Source organism: Arachis hypogaea, chromosome 2 (genome assembly GCF_003086295.3).
Source record: "Arachis hypogaea cultivar Tifrunner chromosome 2, arahy.Tifrunner.gnm2.J5K5, whole genome shotgun sequence".
Classification (NCBI taxonomy): Eukaryota; Viridiplantae; Streptophyta; class Magnoliopsida; order Fabales; family Fabaceae; genus Arachis; species Arachis hypogaea.
Genome location: NC_092037.1, coordinates 15,371,943 through 15,387,006, shown reverse-complemented (window position 1 = coordinate 15,387,006; position 15,064 = coordinate 15,371,943).

The window sequence follows — 15,064 nt, the reverse complement described above, 5'->3', positions numbered from 1 at the left end:
TAAGGGTGGAGCATCAAGAACACTCCATCATCCTTCATGAAATTAGAGAAGATCAAAGAATCATGAGGGAGGAGCAACAAAGACAAGGAAGAGACATTGAGGAGCTCAAGCACTCCATAGGATCTTCAAGAGCAAGGAAGAGCCGCCATCACTAAGGTGGACCCGTTCTTTGATTTCCTTGTTATTTGTTCTTCTGTTTTTTGAATTTCATGCTTATGTTTATCCATGTTTGTGTCTTGTGATCATTAGTGTCTTAGTGTCTATGCCTTAAAGTTATGAATGTCCTATGAATCCATCACCTTTCTTGAATAAAAATGTGCTTAATTGAAAAAGGAAGAATTGCATGAATTTTGAATTTTATAACAGTTTAATTATTTTGATGTGGTGGAAATATTTTTGTTCTCTGAATGTATGCTTAAACAGTGCATATGTATCTTGAATTTGTGGTTCATGAATGTTGGCTCTTGAAAGAATGATGAAAAAGGAGACATGTTACTGAGGATCTGAAAAATCAATAAAATGATTCTTGAAGCAAGAAAAAGCATTTCAAAAAAAAATCGAAAAAAAAGAAAGAAAAAGAAAAATCGAAAAAAAAAGAAAGAGAAATAAGAGTTGTGATCCAAGGCAAATAAGAGTGTGCTTAAGAACCCTGGACACCTCTAATTGGGGACTTTAGCAAAGCTGAGTCACAATCTGAAAAGGTTCACCCAATTATGTGTCTGTGGCATGTATGTATCCGGTGGTAATACTGGAAGACAGAGTGCTTTGGGCCACAGCCAAGACTCAATAAATAGCTATGTTCAAGAATCATCATACTTTACTAAGAGAATCATTAACACTATGTGGACTCTGAGTTCCTAAAGAAGCCAACCATTCTGAATTTCAAAGGATAGAGTGAGATGCCAAAACTATTCAGAGGCAAAAAGTAAAAGCCCCGCTCATCTAATTAATACTGATCTTCATAGATGTTTTTGGAATTCAATGCATATTCTCTTTTTCTTATCTTATTTGATTTTCAGTTGCTTGGGGACAAGCAACAATTTAAGTTTGGTGTTGTGATGAGCGGATAATTTGTATACTTTTTGGCATTGTTTTTAGTATGTTTTTGTTATGATCTAGTTAGTTTTTAGTATATTTTTATTAGTTTTTAGTTAAAATTCACTTTTCTGGACTTTACTATGAGTTTGTGTGTTTTTCTGTGATTTCAGGTATTTTCTGGCTGAAATTGAGGGACCTGAGCAAAAATCTGATTCAGAGACCAAAAAGGACTGCAGATGCTGTTGGATTCTGACCTCCCTGCACTCGAAGTGGATTTTCTGGAGCTACAGAAGCCCAATTGGCGCGCTCTCAACGGCGTTGGAAAGTAGACATCCTGGGCTTTCCAGCAATATATGATAGTCCATATTTTGCCCAAGATTTGATGGCCCAAACCGGCGTTCAAAGTCACCTCAAGAAATCCCAGCGTTAAACGCTGGAACTGGCACCCAAATGGGAGTTAAACGCCCAAACTGGCACTAAAGCTGGCGTTTAACTCCAAGAGGAGTCTCTGCACGAAATTTGCTTCATTGCTCAGCCCAAGCACACACCAAGTGGGCCCGGAAGAGGATTTTTATGTCATTTACTCATTTCTGTACACCTTAGGCTACTAGTTCTTATAAGTAGGACCTTTTACTATTGTATTAAAAGACTTTGGTAGCTATCTTCATTTTTATGCTATCTTAGATCACTGGGAGGCTGGCCATTCGGCCATGCCTAGACCTTATGCTTATGTATTTTCAACGGTGGAGTTTCTACATACCATAGATTAAGGTGTGGAGCTCTGCTGTACCTCGAGTATTAATGCAATTACTATTGTTCTTCCATTCAATTCCGTTTGTTCTTGTTCCAAGATATCACTTGTTCTTCAATTTGATGAATGTGATGATCCGTGACACTCATCATCATTCTCACCCATGAACAAGGTGACTGACAACCACTCTTGTTCTACAAGCGATCAAGGCCCTAGTGAATATCTCTTGGATTCCTGATTGCACGATGCATGGTTGATCGCCTGACAACCGAGTGCTCGTCTGACAAACGAGCCAACCATTCCGTGAGATCAGAGTCTTCGTGGTATAGGCGAGAACTGATGGCAGCATTCAAGAGAATCCGGAAGGTCTAACCTTGTCTGTGGTATTCTGAGTAGGATTCAATGACTGAATGACTGTGACGTGCTTCAAACTCCTAAAGGCGGGGCGTTAGTGACAGACGCAAAAGAATCACTGGATTCTATTCCGGCCTGATTGAGAACCGACAGATGAATTCCGCTATGCTGTGACAGAGCATATGCAATCGCTTTCACTGAGAGGATGGGAGGTAGCCACTGACAACGGTGAAACCCTTGCTTAAGCTTGCCATGGAAAGGAGTAAGAAGGATTGGATGAAGACAGTAGGAAAGCAGAGAGACGGAAGGGAAGGCATCTTCATGCGCTTATCTGAAGTTCCTACCAATGAATTACATAAGTATCACTATCTTTATCTTTTATGTTATTTTCGTTCATCATCATATACATTTGAGTTTGCCTGACTAAGATTTACAAGATGACCATAGCTTGCTTCAATACTAACAATCTCCGTGGGATCGACCCTTACTCGTGTAAGGTTTATTACTTGGACGACCCAGTGCACTTGCTGGTTAGTTGTGTGAAGTTGTGTAATGCCATGGTATTGAGCTACCAAGTTTTTGGAGCCATTACCGGGATTATGAGAGTTGTGAAAAGTATTGTTCACAATTTCGCGCACCAATCGTTCAGACCGTTCGACATCTTCATCCCTTCTTCTTTTTCTTGGTTCTTCGTCCCGATTGGCCAAGAACGATCTAATTTTCCTTCCTTACTAATTTCTCTTTTACCTTTAAGTGGCGAGCTGGAGGGATTTTCTCTGTATGGCAGACTTCTTTGTAAACATCTACCAAGGATACCCTAAGAGGAGTATAGTTGTGATATTTTTTGATTTTCTCTCCGGAGCGATCTTCCTTTTTCTTGGATTCTTTATCTCGGTAGGCAGAACCGAACCTTAAGGTTTCGCTAAGTCGAGAGTTTTCCTCCATGTTGATGTATTTTTGTGCCCGTTCTTGTACTTCGTTTAAGGATGTCGGGTATCTCTTTGATATAGATTGGCTAAATGGTCCTTCTCGTAGGCCATTTATGAGTCCCATAATGGCAGCTTCTGTTGGAAGATTTTGTATGTCCATGCATGTTTGTTGAATCTTTCCATGTAGTTGCGAAGGCTCTCCCTATCTCCTTGCTTGATCCCTAGTAGGCTAGGTGCGTGTTTGCTTTATCCTTTTGTATGGAGAATCGGGCCAGGAACTTCTTGGCCAGGTCGTCGAAACTCGAGATGGATTTCGGAGGTAGGCTGTCGAACCATCTAATGGCTGTCTTGGTAAGAGTTGTGGGAAAGGCCTTGCAGCAAACTGCATCCGAGGCGTCAGTGAGGTACATTCTACTTCTAAAATTGCTGAGATGATGGTTGGGGTCTGAAGTGTCGTCATACAGAGTCATATCCGGAAGTTTGAAATCCTTTGGGATTTTGGTCTTCATGATTTCCCTGGTGAAAGGATCTTGATCCTTGCGAGAGCTATCCTCTGGAGTGGATTTAGTAGCTTTAGTTTTGAGATCGGCTTCGAGTTTCAGAAGTTTATCTTCTAATTCTTGGCGTCGCCTTATCTCCCGATGCAGATCTTCTTCTTTTTCACGTTGATGTTGGGCTTCTTTCTCAAGTTGCTTTAATCGATCTTGAAGCGCCTCTATCACTCCTGGATTTGATGAATTTTTGTCCCCGTTGAGCTCCGTAGTATCTTTTAGTATAACATCCGCGTTCTTGTGCGGCGTTCTATCTTCCAAATCTGAATCGTGGTCGTTGTCATGGTCGTCCGCCATGGTAATGGGATGACTTCCAGGTTCCCCGGCAACGGCGCCAATGTTCCGAGGGTCACCTGAAGCTGTAGGTCGATCTCAGACAAGATCTTCTGTGCTGTCGGAGCCGACTCGTCTGGCAGGTGTATAGCGGCCGGAGCTGGTGTGTCCGACTTGTGGAACTGAGAGTGCTGATGATCCTTTATCACCGAAAGGTGGGGGTACCTGCAAGGGACTCTGATGCTTAAGTTAGCAAGGGTATTAAGCAGGTATTGAGTAGAATCAGAGTATGAGTTATACCTGGGTGCTCCAGTGTATTTATAATGGTGAGAAGTGGCCTCCTGTGGATAAGATAAGTTAGTTATCTTATCTTATCCTGTCACGGCACGGCTAATCATCTGTCGGTTCTCAATCAGGTTGGAATAGAATCCATTGATTCTTTTGCGTCTGTCACTAAGCCAGCCTTCAGGAGTTGAGCTTGTCACAGTCATTCAATCATTGAATCCTACTCAGAATACCACAGACAAGGTTTAGACCTTCCGGATTCTCTTGAATGCCGCCATCAATTCTAGCTTATACCACGAAGATTCCGATCAAGGGATCCAAGAGATAAACATTCAAGCCTTGTTTGCTTGTAGAACAGAAGTGGTTGTCAGGCACTCGTTCATAAGTGAGAATGATGATGAGTGTCACATAATCATCACATTCATCATGTTCTTGGGTGCAAGTGAATATCTTAGAACAAGAATAAGCTGAATTGAATAGAAGAACAATAGTAATTGTATTAATACTCGAGGTATAGCAGAGCTCCACACCTTAATCTATGGTGTGTAGAAACTCCACCGTTGAAAATACATAAGTGATAATAGTGATCATTGGCTTCGGCCCAGAGAGGGAACCAGAAGAACCAAGATGAAAATACAATAGTAAAAGGTCCTATTTGAGAGAACTAGTAGCCTAGGGTTACAGAAATGAGTAAATAGTTAAACGCCAGCTTTTGTGCCAGTTTGGGCGTTTAACTCCATTCTTGTGCCAGTTCGGCATTTAACGCCGGCAGTTTTGAGCTGATTTGGAACGCCAGTTTGGGCATCAATCTGCTGGAAAGCCCAGATGTCTACTTCCAACACGTTGAGAGCGTGCCATTGGGCTTTTGTAGCTCCAGAAAATCCACTTCGAGTGCAGGGAGGTCAGAATCCAACAGCATCTACAGTCCTTTTCAGCCTCTGAATCAGATTTTTGCTCAGGTCGTCAATTTCAGCCAGAAAATACCTGAAATCACAGAAAAACACACAAACTCATAGAAGTCTAGAATGAATTTTACTAAAACTAATTATAAAAAATAACTAAAATACAAAAAAAAAAAATCAAAAGCTATATTAGTCTCACAAAACTTAAATTTTGCTCCAAGCAACTATCAAATAAAATAAAAAAGAATATGCAATGAATTCCAAAAACATCTATGAAATCATATTAATAATGAGCGCTTTTAGCTTTTGCCTCTGAACAGTTTTGGCATCTCACTCTATCCTTTGAAATTCAGAATGATTGGCTTCTATAGGAACTCAGAATCCAGATAGTGTTATTGATTCTCCTAGTTAAGTATGATGATTCTTGAACAGCTACTTTATGAGTCTTTGGCCGTGGCCAAAGCACTCTGTCTTTCAGTATTCCACGTATACATACATGCCACAGACACATAACTGGGTGAACCTTTTCAGATTGTGACTCAACTTTGCTAGAATCCCAATTAGAGGTGTCCAGGGTTCTTAAGCACACTCTTTTTGCCTTGGATCACAACTTTATTCTTTTCTCTCTTTTCAGTATTTTCTCCCTATTCATAACATTCAAGACATATCCTTTTCAGATTGACATTCAGAATCATTAAGTTATTGCCACTCTTTTCAGATCATAATTAATCTGTTTCTCCTTTTTCATCATTCTTTCAAGAGCCAACATTCATGAACAACAAATTCAAAAGACATATGACTATTCAAGCATACATTCAGAAAACAAAAGTATTGCACACATCAATATAATTAATCTGTTATAAAATTCAAAATTCATGCAATTCTTCTCTTTTTCAATTAAGAACCATTCAAAGATGATTCAAGGAATTATAACTAAGATACACTAGAATAATGATCATAAGACACAAACATGGATAAACATAAGCATAATTTCGAAAAACAGGAAATAAAGAACAAGGAAATTAAAGAACGGGTCCACCTTAGTGATGGCGGCTTTGGTGCACGAAATTGCAATCACACTTTTGCAATCCCACACAACTAACCAGCAAGTGCACTGGGTCGTCCAAGTAATACCTTGCGTGAGCAAGGGTCGATCCCACAGAGATTGTCGGCTTGAAGCAAGCTATGGTTATCTTGTAAGTCTTAGTCAGGATATCAGAAATTATCAGGATTGATTGTGAAAAGCAAAAGAACATGAAATGATTACTAGTTTTGCAGTAATGGAGAGTAGGTTGAGGTTTGGAGATGCTCCATCTTCTGAATCTCTGCTTTCCTACTGTCTTCTTCTTCAAACACGCAAGTCTCCTTCCATGGCAAGCTGTATGTAGGGTTTCACTGTTGTCAATGGCTACCTCCCATCCTCTCAGTGAAAGCGATTGCATATGCTCTGTCACAGCATAGCGGAATTCATCTGTCGGTTCTCAATCAGGCCGGAATAGAATCCAGTGATTCTTTTGCGTCTGTCACTAACGCCCCGCCTTCAGGAGTTTGAAGCACGTCACAGTCATTCAATCATTGAATCCTACTCAGAATACCACAGACAAGGTTTAGACCTTCCGGATTCTCTTGAATGCCGCCATCAATTCTAGCTTATACCACGAAGATTCCGGTTAAAGAATCCAAGAGATAACTACTTAATCTAAGGTAGAACGGAGGTGGTTGTCAGGCACACGTTCATAGTTGAGAATGACGATGATTGTCACGGATCATCACATTCATCTGGATTAAGAACAAGTATTATCTTAGAATGGAAGCAAGCATGATTGAATGAGAAACAGTAGTAATTGCATTAATCCATCAAGACACAGCAGAGCTCCTCACCCCCAACCATGGGGTTTAGAGACTCATGCCGTGGAAAGTACACAAAGAAAGGTGTAAAGTGTCATGAGGTCATGAGCTACTGATACAATGTCAAAAGATCCTATTAATAGTAAACTAGTATCCTAGGGTATACAGAAATGAGTAAATGACGTAAAAATCCACTTCTGGGTCCACTTGGTGTGTGCTTGGGCTGAGCAATGAAGCATTTTCGTGTAGAGACCTTTTCTGGAGTTAAACGCCAGCTTTCATGCCAGTTTGGGCGTTTAACTCCAAGTTTTATGCCAGTTCTGGCGTTTAACGCTGGAATTTCTGAGGCTGATTTGCCACGCCGGTTTGGGCCATCAAATCTTGGGCAAAGTATGGACTATCATATATTGCTGGAAAGCCCAGGATTTCTATTTTCCAATGCCGTTGAGAGCGCGCCAATTGGGCCTCTGTAGCTCCAGAAAATCCGCTTCGAATGCAGGGAGGTCAGAATCCAACAGCATCTGCAGTCCTTTTTGGTCTCGGAATCAGATTTTTGCTCAGGACCCTAAATTTCAGCCAGAAAATACCTGAAATCACAGAAAAACACACAAACTCATAGTAAAGTCCAGAAAAGTGAATTTTAGCTAAAAACTAATAAAAATATACTAAAAACTAACTAGATCATACTAAAAACATACTAAAAACAATGCCAAAAAGCATACAAATTATCCGCTCATCACAACACCAAACTTAAATTGTTGCTTGTCCCCAAGCAACTGAAAATCAAAGTAGGATAAAAAGAAGAGAATATACTATAGACTCCAAAATATCAAGGAAACATAGTTCCAATTAGATGAGCGGGACTAGTAGCTTTTTGCCTCGAACAGTTTTGGCATCTCACTCTATCCCTTGAAGTTCAGAATGATTGGCATCTATAAGAACTCAGAACTCAGATAGTGTTATTGATTCTCTTAGTTGAGCATAATGATTCTTGAACATAGCTAGTGTATGAGTCTTGGCTGTGGCCCAAAGCACTCTGTCTTCCAGTATTACCACCGGATACATTCATGCCACAGACACATAATTGGGTGAACCTTTTCAGATTGTGACTCAGCTTTGCTAAAGTCCCCAATTAGAGGTGTCCAAGGTTCTTAAGCACACTCTTGTTGCCTTGAATCACAACTTTTTTTCTTTCTTTTTCTTTTTCTTTTCTTCTTCTCTTTTCTTTTTTTTTCGAATTTTTTTTTGTATCCACTGCTTTTTCTTGCTTCAAGAATCAGTCTAATGATTTTTAGATCCTCAATAACAGTTCTCTTTTTCCTCCTTCTTTCAAGAGCCAACAATTTTAACATTCTCAAAACAACAAATTCAAAAGACATATGCACTGTTCAAGCATTCATTCAGAAAGCAAAAAGTATTGTCACCACATCAAGCTAATTTAACTAGTTTCAAGGATAAATTTCGAAATCCTGTACTTCTTGTTCTTTTGTGATTAAAGCATTTTTCATTTAAGAGAGGTGATGGATTCATAGGACATTCATAGCTTTAAGGCATAAAATTTCAATTTTATTAATTATGAATTAAAACAAGACTCAAAAATAGATATAAAATGAAACTAAAAAAACGAAAAATAAAAACAAAACAAAGGAAAAAAAACGCAAACATAGGCTCCTAATGATAGAGGTTTTCACAGAGTTAGGACTCAACAACCTTGATTTTGAGAAGTGGATGCTCCCTCAGCTTGAGAGGAGAACTTTTGGCGTTTCAATTCTTGGAGTTCACGCCCCTGCTTCTCTTGTTCCTTTAGCAATTTGCAGAGCATGCAGTTCTGATTATGCTGTTCTTCCTTCAGTTGCTCCATAGTCTCTTGCAGCTTGGAGATAGATGCTTCTAGGCTGGTCCAGTAGTCAATTCTTGGGAATTCAGGGAGAAATTCCTGCGCCCTCCTCTTGATAGAGTTGTCTTGCACTTGTCCTTCCATTGACTTCTTGGTGATTGGGTGTTCAATGGGTATGAACTCATCTACTCCCATCTTCACCCCAGCCTCTTTACAGAGCAAGGAGATCAAGCTTGGGTAAGCCAGTTTGGCTTCAGTGGAATTCTTATTTGCAATTGTGTAGATCTCACAAGCAATCACATGATGAACCTCCACTTCTTTTCCAAGCATAATGCAATGAATCATCACTGCTCTCTTGATGGTGACCTCAGAACGGTTGCTAGTGGGTAGTATGGAACGCCCAATAAAGTCTAGCCACCCTCTTGCAATTGGCTTGAGGTCTCCCCTCTTGAGTTGGTTTGGGACACCCTTTGAATTGGTTATCCACTTAGTCCCAGGGAGGCATATGTCCTCTAGAACTTGATCCAACCCTTTATCTACTCTCACCATCCTCCTATTGAAGGAGTCAGGATTATCTTGCAGTTGAGGTAGTTTGAAGATTTCTCTTATTTTGTCCAGATGGAAGTACATAACTTTCCCTCTGACCATGGTTCTGTAGGTATGGTAAGCAGTTCCAGTCATTCTCTGCTTATCTGTTAGCCACAGATTAGAGTAGAATTCCTGAACCATGTTCCTTCCAACCTTTAGTTCATGATTGGTCAGAACTTCCCATCCTCTGTTTCGAATTTGCTCTTGGATCTCCGGATATTCATCTTCTTTCAGATCAAATTTAACTTCCGGGATCACTGACCTCAGACCCATTATTTTGTGATAATGGTCTTCATGTTCTTTGGTTAAGAACTTCTCTTGATTCCAAAGATTCTTTGGATTAGTCTCTTTCTTTCCTCTTGAGTTGGTTTGTTTTCCCTTAGGAGCCATGATCTTGATGAATCTTGGCTTAGTGATCACGGAAAAGCACACCAAACTTAGAGGTTTTGCTTGTCCTCAAGCAAAAGAGAAGAAAGAAGAGAAGAGAGAGAGAGAGGGAGAGGAAATTCGAATGGTGTGGTGGAAAGAGGAAGCCAAACACGAATTTATAAGGTGAGGGGGAGAGTTTTTCGAAAAAAAAAAAGAGAGATTTGAAAGGAGAATTGAGAAGATATGGAAAGAAATTGAGAAAAGGGTGAGTTTTTGAAGAAGATTTGGGATTAATTTGAAATAGATTTGAAGAATGGTTTTGATTTGTGAAGATTTGAAAGTGAATGATGAAAGGTTGAAGTGCATTTATGTAGAAGAGTATGGGTAAAAAGAGGAAAGTTTGAAAAAATTTGAGTTGAAAACAAAAATGTGGTCCCCCCACCTTTCTGGCGTTAAACGCCCAGAATGGCACTCATTCTGGCGTTTAACGCCCAATTGGCACCCCTTTTGGGCGTTTAACGCCCAGCCAGGTGCCCTGGCTGGCGTTAAACGCCAGAAAGCCTTTATCACTGGGCATTTTTCAAAACGCCCAGGATGCTGCACACCTGGCGTTAAACGCCCAGAATGGTGCCCATTCTGGCGTTTAACGCCCAAAATGGCACCATTCCTGGCGTTAAACGCCCAGAATGGTACCCATTCTGGCGTTTAACGCCCAAAATGCCCCTTACTGGCGTTTTTTCGCCAGTAAGCTCATTTTCTCTACTTTTTTGAGCTGAATCCTTCTGTAACTGTGAATTCCTTCATTTTTGATATTTGCCTCTGTAAGAACTAATCATATAACCTCCTAATGACTGGGTTGCCTCCCAGCAAGCGCTTCTTTACTGTCTTTAGCTGGACTTTTACTTAGAATCACTCAAGTCTCAGTTTTGAGCATTCCTGCTCAAAATTGCCTTCAAGATAATGTTTGATTCTCTGTCCATTAACAATGAACTTTTTGTCAGAATCAATATCCTGAAGCTCAACACATCCATATGGTGACACTCCTGTAATCACATACGGACCCCTCCAACGGGATTTGAGTTTTCTTGGAAACAGTCTGAGCCTAGAGTTGAAGAGCAGAACTTTTTGTCCTGGCTCAAAGACTCTGGTTGACAACTTCTTGTCATGCCATTTCTTTGCCTTTTCCTTATAGATTTTTGCATTTTCAAAAGCATTGAGTCTGAACTCCTCTAGCTCATTTAGCTGGAGCAGTCTTTTTTCACCAGCTAACTGTGCATCCATGTTTAGGAATCTGGTTGCCCAGTAGGCTTTATGTTCCAGTTCCACAGGCAAATGACAGGCCTTCCCATACACCAGTTGGTATGGGGAGGTTCCTATAGGAGTCTTGAATGCTGTTCTGTATGCCCACAGAGCATCATCCAAGCTCTTTGCCCAATCCTTTCTTCGGGCTATCACAGTCCGTTCTAGGATTCTTTTTAGTTCTCTGTTAGAGACTTCAGCTTGCCCATTTGTCTGTGGATGATACGGAGTAGCCACTTTGTGGCTAATTCCATATCTTACCATAGCAGAGTATAGCTGTTTATTGCAGAAATGAGTTCCCCGTCACTGATTAGCACTCTGGGAACGCCAAACCTGCTGAAAATGTTTTTCTGGAGGAATTTCAGTACGGTCTTTGTGTCGTTAGTGGGTGTAGCAATTGCTTCTACCCACTTAGATACATAGTCCACTGCCACCAGAATGTAAGTGTTTGAGTATGATGGTGGGAATGGCCCCATGAAGTCAATTCCCCATACATCAAACAATTCTATCTCTAATATCCCTTGTTGAGGCATGGCATATCCATGAGGCAGGTTACCAGCTCTTTGGCAACTGTCACAGTTACGCACAAACTCTCGGGAATCTTTATAGAGAGTAGGCCAGTAGAAGCCACATTGGAGGACTTTAGTGGCTGTTCGCTCACTTCCAAAATGTCCTCCATACTGTGATCCATGGCAGTGCCATAGGATCCTTTGTGCTTCTTCTCTGGGTACACACCTATGGATCACTCCGTCAGCACATCTCTTAAAGAGATATGGTTCATCCCAGAGGTAGTACTTGGCATCTGAAATTAATTTCTTTCTCTGCACGTAGCTGTACTCTTTGGGATGAACCTCACAGCTTTAAAATTTGCAATATCTGCAAACCATGGAACTTCTGAATGGCAAATAGTTGCTCATCTGGGAAAGTCTCAGAAATCTCAGTAGAAGGGAGGGACGCCCCAGCTACTGGTTCTATTCGGGACAGATGATCAGCTACTTGGTTCTCTGTCCCTTTTCTGTCTCTTATTTCTATATCAAACTCTTGCAGAAGCAACACCCATCTGATGAGCCTGGGTTTTGAATCCTGCTTTGTGAGTAGATATTTAAGAGCAGCATGGTCAGTGTACACAACCACTTTGGACCCCACTAGATAGGATCTAAACTTGTCAATGGCATAGACCACTGCAAGTAACTCTTTTTCTGTGGTTGTGTAGTTCTTCTGTGCGTCATTTAGAACACGGCTGGCATAATAAATGACGTGCAGAAGCTTGTTATGCCTCTGTCCCAACACTGCACCAATGGCATGGTCACTGGCATCACACATTAGTTCAAATGGCAATGTCCAATCTGGTGCAGAGATGACTGGTGCTGTGACCAGCTTAGCTTTCAGGGTCTCAAACGCCTGCAGACACTGTGTGTCAAACACAAATGGTGTGTCAGCAGCTAACAGGTTACTCAGAGGTTTTACAATTTTTGAAAAATCCTTTATAAACCTTCTGTAGAATCCTGCATGCCCCAGAAAGCTTCTGATTGCCTTAACATTGGCAGTGGTGGTAATTTTTCAATTACCTCTACCTTTGCCTTATCCACCTCTATTCCCTTGCTTGAAATTTTGTGCCCAAGGACAATTCCTTCAGTCACCATAAAGTGACATTTCTCCCAGTTTAAACCAGGTTAGTCTCTTGGCACCTTTTCAAGACAAGTGCTAGGTGATTAAGACAGGAGCTAAATGAGTCTCCATATACTGAAAAGTCATCCATGAAGACTTCCAGAAATTTCTCTACCATATCTGAGAAGATAGAGAGCATGCACCTCTGAAAGGTTGCAGGTGCATTGCACAGACCAAAAGGCATCCTCCTGTAGGCAAACACGCCAGAAGGGCAAGTGAATGCTGTTTTCTCTTGGTCCTGAGGGTCTACTGCAATTTGGTTGTAGCCTGAATAGCCATCCAAAAAGCAGTAATAATCATGGCCAGCTAGTCTTTCTAGCATTTGGTCTATGAATGGTAAAGGAAAATGATCCTTTCTGGTGGCTGTATTGAGCCTTCTGTAGTCAATACACATGCGCCACCCTGTGACTGTCCTTGTAGGAACCAGTTCATTTTTTTCATTATGAACCACTGTCATGCCTCCCTTTTTGGGAACAACTTGGACAGGCTCACCAGGGGCTATCAGAAATGATAAATAATCCCAGCCTCAGTAATTTAGTGACCTCTTTCTGCACCACCTCCTTCATGGCAGGATTTAGCCTCCTCTTGGTTGGACCACTGGTTTGGCATTATCCTCCAATAGGATCTTGTGCATGCATCTAGCTGGGCTAATCCCTTAAGATCACTTATGGACCACCCAAGAGCTGTCTTGTGTGTCCTTAGCACTTGAATCAGTGCTTCCTCTTCCTGTGAATTTAAAGCAGAGCTTATAATCACTGGAAAAGTGTCATTCCTCCCAGAAATGCATATTTCAGGGATGGTGGTAGTGGTTTGAGTTCAGGCTTGGGAGGTTATCCTCCTCCTGAGGAATTTTCGAAAATTCCTTTGCCTCCTCTAGTTCTTCCTGATCAGGCTGAGCATCTTTGAAGATGTCCTCAAGCTCTGATTCTAGGCTCTCAGCCATATTGATCTCTTCTACCAGAGAATCAATAATGTCAGCGCCCATGCAGTCATTTGGTGTGTCTGGATGCTGCATAGCTTTTACAGCATTCAACTTGAACTCATCCTCATTGACTCTCAAGGTACTTCCCCTTTTTGCACATCAATGAGAGTTCGTCCAGTTGCTAGGAAGGGTCTTCCTAGAATGAGAGTTGCACTCTTGTGCTCCTCCATTTCCAACACCACAAAGTCAGTTGGAAAGGCGAATGGCCCAACCTTGACAATCATGTCCTCAATTATGCCTGATGGGTATTTAATGGAGCCATCAGCAAGTTGGAGGCATATCCGGGTTGGTTTGACTTCTCCAGTCAACCCAAGCTTTCTGATAGTGGATGCAGGTATTAGATTGATGCTTGCTCCAAGATCACATAGGCTGTCTTGGTGCAAGCACCTTCTAATGTGCATGGTATCATAAAGCTTCCTGGATCTTGAAGCTTTTCTGGTAAGCTTTTTAATATGACTGCACTGCATTCTTCAGTGAGAAACACTTTTTCAGTTTCTCTCCAATCCTTCTTATGACTTAAGATTTCTTTCATGAATTAGCATAAGAAGGTATTTGCTCAAGTGCCTCTGCAAATGGAATCTTTATTTCAAGAGTCCTTAGATAGTCTGCAAAGCGGGCAAATTGCTTATCCTGTTCCGCTTGGTGGAGTTTTTGAGGATAAGGCATCTTGGCTTTATATTCTTCAACCTTAGTGCTGCAGTTTATTCCTTACAGAAGTGGTTGAAGAAGCCTTGTTAGAGGGATTACTGTCAGCACTCTCAGGTGTCTGATTTTCCCTAGGCGTCTGAACGCCAGGATTGGGAGGAAATTGGGCGTTAAACGCCAACTTTTCCCCCTTTTCTGGCGTTTGAACGCCAGAACTGGGCAAGGAATGGGCGTTTAACGCCAACTTTCCTTCCCTTTCTGGCGTTTGAACGCCAATAACATTCCTCTCTGGGCTCTTACTGTCCTCAGAGGGTTTTGCACAGTGGTTTGGATGTCCTCTGTCAATTGTTCCTTGTTTGGCTTTTTCTCTTCTGAGCAGTGTTATTCATGGTCTTCCCACTCCTCAGTTGAACTGCTTGACATTCCTCTGTTATCTGTTTAGATATTTGCTGTTTTGCTTGATTCAACTGCAGTTCTATGCTCTTGTTAGCAACTTTAGTCTCATGAGCATCTCTTTAAAGTCTGCTAACTGTTTTGTCATCAGGAGCAACTGTTGATTAAGCTCATTATCTGTTCTTGAGGACTAGGGTCAGTGACTACTGCCATGACTTCCTCTTTTGGAGAGAACTCATTGCTAGAATACAAATATTGGTTTCTAGCAACAGTGTCTATAAGCTCTTGAGCTTCTTCAATTGTCTTCCTCATGTGTATAGATCCACCAGCTGAGTGGTCTAAAGACATCTGA